Genomic DNA, 6428 nt, shown 5'->3' on the forward strand with positions numbered 1-6428 from the left:
ATACTGACAAACGAGCTTTCTTTTATTTAAGCACACTTACCAAATTGCTAAACCTTTTTGGCTAAGTATATATCACATTTGGGTACAGGACATATAAAGTTAAATTTAAAGATTGTTTTGTTTAACGTCACCACTAGAGCACACTGATTTATTTATCATCGGCTATTTGATGTCAAACGTTTGGCAATTCTAACATAGAGTCGTAGAAAGGAAACCCACATTTTCCCATCAGTAGCAAGGGATATTTTATAATATGCGCCATCCCACAGACAGGACAGCACATACCACTGCCTTTATTATACCAGTCGTGGTGCACTGGCTGCAATAAGAAATAGCTCAAATGGACCAACCACGTATCAGGTGAATGTTTTACCACTGGGCTACGTCCCGCCCGGGAGATATAGACAGGACGTATAGACAGGACGAAGGTATCCCCACTGGCACCAACTGTGTTCAAGTGACATTCCTGAGTTTGCTGCATTGTAAGATGTTTCCTACTAACAAAATAGTTCTACGATTAAACTTACATATTAAAGATATTTTCTCGTTTAAAATATCAGTGTCTGTATATTCAATGTGTTTCTGGTCATCTCAATATTTGTAAGAAGCCGAAACTGGATTTCGTCTTCAAATAATTTTGTACGTACGAAAATATAGTTTTTAGGAAATAAAATTAAATTTAACCTAGTACAAATATTAGAATAATCAGAAACACGTTTAATATACAGCCACTAATATTTTATGCAGAAAAATATATTTGATAGGTAATTACAATCGTTCACAAGGCTGTGTTAGTCGACAACATCTTAAAAATTGCAGCAAACTCAGGAATGTCCCTTTAATGGATAACATCTTAAAAATTGCAACAAACTCAGGAATGTCCCTTTCAATTACTCGCCGATTTGTCTGTGTATGCATATGAATCAGATATTCTAATTAATCCTGCTAGTTCAAAACAAAGGAGTGTGGCGAAGAAGTTTAATTTCACATGTCAATATATAATTTATGATCTTATGACATTCAATAATAATAAGATCACAGATTACCTTACATTGATTTACCCAGTAGTGAGAAATAATGGATACGACAGAAAGCATACCTTGATCTATACATAGAGCTTCAGAACGAGATGACCTTCACACAAAGATGTATGATAAAAGGGATGACTTCAGCTTTCCAATAGTCAATTTTTCTTTCACGTCGAGCAATATTTTTTCTGCTCCAGGTTATGGTGTCTATATATTTTGCTGTTTCTAAGAAACCGTAGGGCATTCTCATCATAAGACCAACATATTGTTCAGGGTTATAATATTCAGTGACTCCTGATAGTCTTCAAAACGTTTTATGGTAGACACCCAAAAGCTATTTAATGATATGACGCATCACTGACTAAAATGATGTCTGATGTTCTACCTTGTACATGCCTTTTCATTTTTTATTCTTTTTTGGGTGAAAAACTTGTACATTTCAAGTACGGACTTGATGGGTGTAGATAGTGCTCATGACGGGTGCCACTGGTGGGACAGGACATGCTCATATTTTACGAACACCTGATATTATCACTGTGTTTACAGTGATTCATGAGTGCATGCCTTCACCAGCGTATATATTCCATTGGGTTCTATCTTGTGCAAGCTAGTCTGGAAGTGGCAGTCCTCCTGCAGGCGGTGCAGCAGGGACGAAACATCCTGTTCCGAATCTCCTAAGGACGAACACCTGATTGTGGCTCATGGAAGCACTCACAACTTTGCTAACATCTTTTTGACGCTGTCTTGTGCAGAGATGTGATTTTGATCATGGAATACGGATTATTCGATCAGATGTACAATAAAACTCTCAAATCATCGAGCATATAAACCTCTGTTAAGCAGAGTCCTGTCTTATTCCCGTGACTAGTTAACTTTATCTGACATTGTATGTATATACTAGGTATATAAAAGATGACACATATCGAATTTGGAGATGCCGCACCCTCCAGGAAGAGAATGTATCGGTAATTAGAGAACCGCCTGGTTCGTCTCCAGGCACAAATGCTGACAGGAGCCAAGACTCCTCTCTCCTGTTCCTAGATGCAGTAGGACATTTAATTAAACTTGGATATAAGTTATAAACATTTATTCTACCATAATTTTAGTTTGCATTTAATTGCTGTTAAATGTGTTATTATTTTATTTTGTGTTTGGGACATTCCCGAGTTTGCTGCATTGTAAGATGTTTCCGACTAATAAAATATTTCTACGATTAAACTTACATATTAAATATATTTTCTTGTTTATAATATCAGTTTCTGTATATTCAATGTGTTTCTGGTCGTCTTAATATTTGTAAGAAGCCCAAACTGGTTTTTGTCTTCAAATAATTTCGTACGTACTAAAACATCATTTTTAGAAAATAAAAGTGAAATTTAGCCTAGTACAAATATTAGAACGACCAGAAACACGTTTAATATACAGCCACTAATAATTTATGCCAAAAAAATATATTTAATATGTAATTACAATCGTTACAAAGTCTCTGTTAGTCGATAACATCTGAAACATTGCAGCAAACTCAGAAATGTCCCTTTAATGTACTCACGACTTCTTGAGCTTAATTGCAATAATTATCAACTGGGCTAAGCTATTCTAGGATCAACCTTATAACCTTTTGAAGGTATTGAACGATTTGATTCTCTTTTCGAGATAATAAGCATTCATCGACATCAAAGCAAATCAACATTTTTTAAAAGGGTTAATAGAAGCCATGATTACCATAGTTTGACACCCAATAGCCGATGTATTTTTCGAGCTGGGTTGTTGTTAAAACATTTATTCTATCTATCTATCTATCTATCTATCTATCTATCTATCTATCTATCTACCTACCTATCTATACAAGCCATAATATGCTTGGCGATTATGAATCTACCATTAGCATATCCAATACCGTATCTCTGCACATCACTCACTGTCAGGTGGAGAGTTGACCTCGACCACGATATATGGTTCCACCTACATCTGTAGGGTGTATACTATCAATCAAATCCCTTTGACGACCTGGGCCCCGTTCCACGAAGCGATCATAACCCTAAGATCACCTTAAGTGCATATGTTAACTGTGCAGTTACGGTGATCTTAGGGCTAAGATCGCTTCGTGGACCGGGGCCCAGAGGCCTAGCTTCCATATACGTAGGTACGTAGCTGCGTACCATCTGAGATGTAAATGCGTGTATGTGTATGCGTTTTATTCCATCGCCAAAAAAGTCTGCATACCACCTGAACATCCCAAGCTAGGGCCCTGGCGACAATAGTAACATATGTGGCTAAAACTCCTACCTAAAGCGTATCAATCGACATAAACACCACACATATAAATACTACCACCCCTCACTCTTAAAGTGAATGAGAAATGAGTGCTAATTTTGATTCAAACTCCATTCAGAGCCATGTACAGTTATATATTATTGTCAAGGCCACGGTCATTGTGAACTCATATGGTCGCGTGACGGCTAATTAATCAACCAGTATAGTTTAAGTAAATAAAATGACAAAATCATAATATTTTTATTATACACTGAATATGTGCTATAGGGTGTATGCTACCAAATAAAATCCTATTGACGACACATGTGGCTAAATCTCCTACCTAAAGATTATCAATCGACAAAAACACCACAGATATAAATACTACCACCCCTCACTCCTAAAGTGAATCAGAAAAACATGGGGGTCAAGCTGCTCATTTCAGAGGTAACGGGTGGCGTCTATGACTACCCTAGTTCCGCAAAAAACATTTGAGTACTTTTTTTTTTGTGCAGGTACCCCTCTTATGTTTCAAGCACAAGGCTAATTGACACAGTGGTACTAGATTTTTTTTTTACACTCAACACACTCATATTTATCACCAAACACAGGACTTGTGGTGTTAACTTCTCTATCAAAAGTGGGTGCACCTCGAACTTTGACCCAGCCGGAAGTTATTTGGTTTAGTACTACCTGTAGGAGAACTGCCACTTTATACGCGCGCCATGCAGGCGACAAAACTGTTCTGCAGCTTCAAAAAAACCAAAAAAACCAAAAAAAAACCGGGACGCTTGAGTGCAAACAGAGATGTACATGGGATAACATTTCAAACAAAGAACTGTATTTTACAAACATATTGCACAAATTATTATAATTATAAATTATATAATGGGGCATCAAATGACACAAGTCGACATAATACCAAAATTGTTATATTGATGTAATACAAAGCAATAGATAAAACAAACTAACTAGAAATTTGCCATAATTGACTGGAGGAAGTGGTTTTCTTCACTATCACGTGAAAAACCTATATTTCTAAGGGTAAGGACCGTACCAGACGACTAGTGGCGCACCCAATTCGCCACTAGCCGGTCAGTTTATTTGCTTTGTCTAAAACAGTCCATTTTATAATGTCAATTTACGATGTCTTAACGGAAATATACCAAGAGCTCTGTACTTGTAGAAAATAAGGAAATAGTTAAATTCCATGTGTATATTTCTTTTCTCTTCCTTCCCCTGTTTTTTCTTTCTTTCTCTCTCCCCTCCCCCCACCCCCTCCCCCCCACCCCCCCGATAAAAACCAACTACTGTATGTGAATTCATACATACATATATATATATATATATATATATATATATATATATATATATATATATATATATATATACTGTATATATATTGTTCTTCGTTTTGTAGTTCTGTTTTGTTCTGGATTTTTTTCTTGTATGTAGATAGAGAGCATTTATATCAGAAAATACTATAAAACCACCAAAATGCAAAGCATCGCAATTAAAACAATTTTTAACAGAAAGTTTATCTATTTTGTTGATTTAAAATAAGTTAAATCACAAATGATAAATAATTTATTTTATTATATTCAGTATTGTCTGATTAAATAATGGTAATACGTATATTCACGTATATAAATAAATTATTGTTACAACCGTAATCATGATTGAACATGTATCATCATTGTACAGCAATGATTCGAGGCTCCCCAACCTTAACATTGTCTGCTTGATCTGGGGATAATAAATATTTAAAATTAAAATTAAAATTAAAATTAAAAAAAAAAATAATAATAATAAAAAAAAAAAAAAATTCCATGTGCTCGAAAGACATATCTGATTTGGATTTGGTGCTAATAGATCAATCCATTACTAAAAGTGAACGTTGAGTACAGCTCCTCCTGACATCGACCGAAAAGTGTATTATTTTGTGAGTTATCATGATGCATTCTAATTACTGATGCACAATTCATTTATGCATCACTGCTGCCACAAATCGCAATCTTTTTCATGTTGTAAGATTATATAAAAGTCTGATGACCCAAAACAAAGGTTTTACGGTAAAATGATTTTCTCTGAATCGAAGTTGGCGGACCTATGCTTCACGCTAAATTATTGTGTTCATAAACTGATTTTTGCAACAGGTACTATAGAAATAAATTATTTTAAAAGACAATTTGTATCATTAACATTAGTAGAATTTATTATTGTATTTAAACATATATAATTTTATGGTGAAATTGCTTATTTATATACATTCAAAGCCTGAATTGATGATTTACAACTTGTATTTTATTAAAATATTTGTTAAACTCAGCATTTTGTCACTCACAGACTGAAATCAGTCAGCATCGAGATACTGTATAGTATTCTCTGTTGTGGAATATAACATTCATGTAAATCTATCACATACCCTTTTTAAATGATTAATACAATGTACCTCATTTAACAATGTGTTTGCTCAATTTACTTTAATTCTTAGTATGCTGGTGACTAATTAGGACAAGTATTGATAGGTTTAATTGTTATTAATGTAGATTACGCCACAATAAGGTACCGGGGTAAATAATTTTTACCATGCCATTTTTTATTATTATTTCTAGTGTCATTTAATAACCATACGGAGCTACGTACTTTGCTTACAAAAATTTAATTTTGGGGGTTTAGGAGCAAAATAATTGTCTTCTTGTTTTTCATTAACATTATTTGAAAGGTGTCCTATTACCATAACTAAAACTAGATTCTTTTAAAATCCCGGAAGTGTCTGCGGTCCTTAAATACTAAGGGCACTGTTATAGAAATGTTGTTACTTTTTAGCCATTGTAATTTTAATTTTCCAAAGTAACGGTACTTTTGTAGAAACTTATTCTTCTGTTGTTGGCTTAAATAAATAGAAAGGAAACAGTTCAGTTCAAGTTATTTTCGTGCTTATATCCAATTAAGGTTCAAGCACGCTGTCCGGGGCACACAATCCAGCTATCGGGGCTGTCTGTCCAGGACAGTGGATAAGTTGTTAGTGGTTTAATGAGAAAGAAGAGGGTGTAGTGGTCTTACACCTACCCACTGAGTCGTTAAGCCAGTAAGAGCCAGTGCCGGGCTGCGAACCAAGTACCTACCAGCCTTATGTCCGATGGT

This window comes from Gigantopelta aegis, chromosome 3 (assembly GCF_016097555.1).
Source record: "Gigantopelta aegis isolate Gae_Host chromosome 3, Gae_host_genome, whole genome shotgun sequence".
Classification (NCBI taxonomy): Eukaryota; Metazoa; Mollusca; class Gastropoda; order Neomphalida; family Peltospiridae; genus Gigantopelta; species Gigantopelta aegis.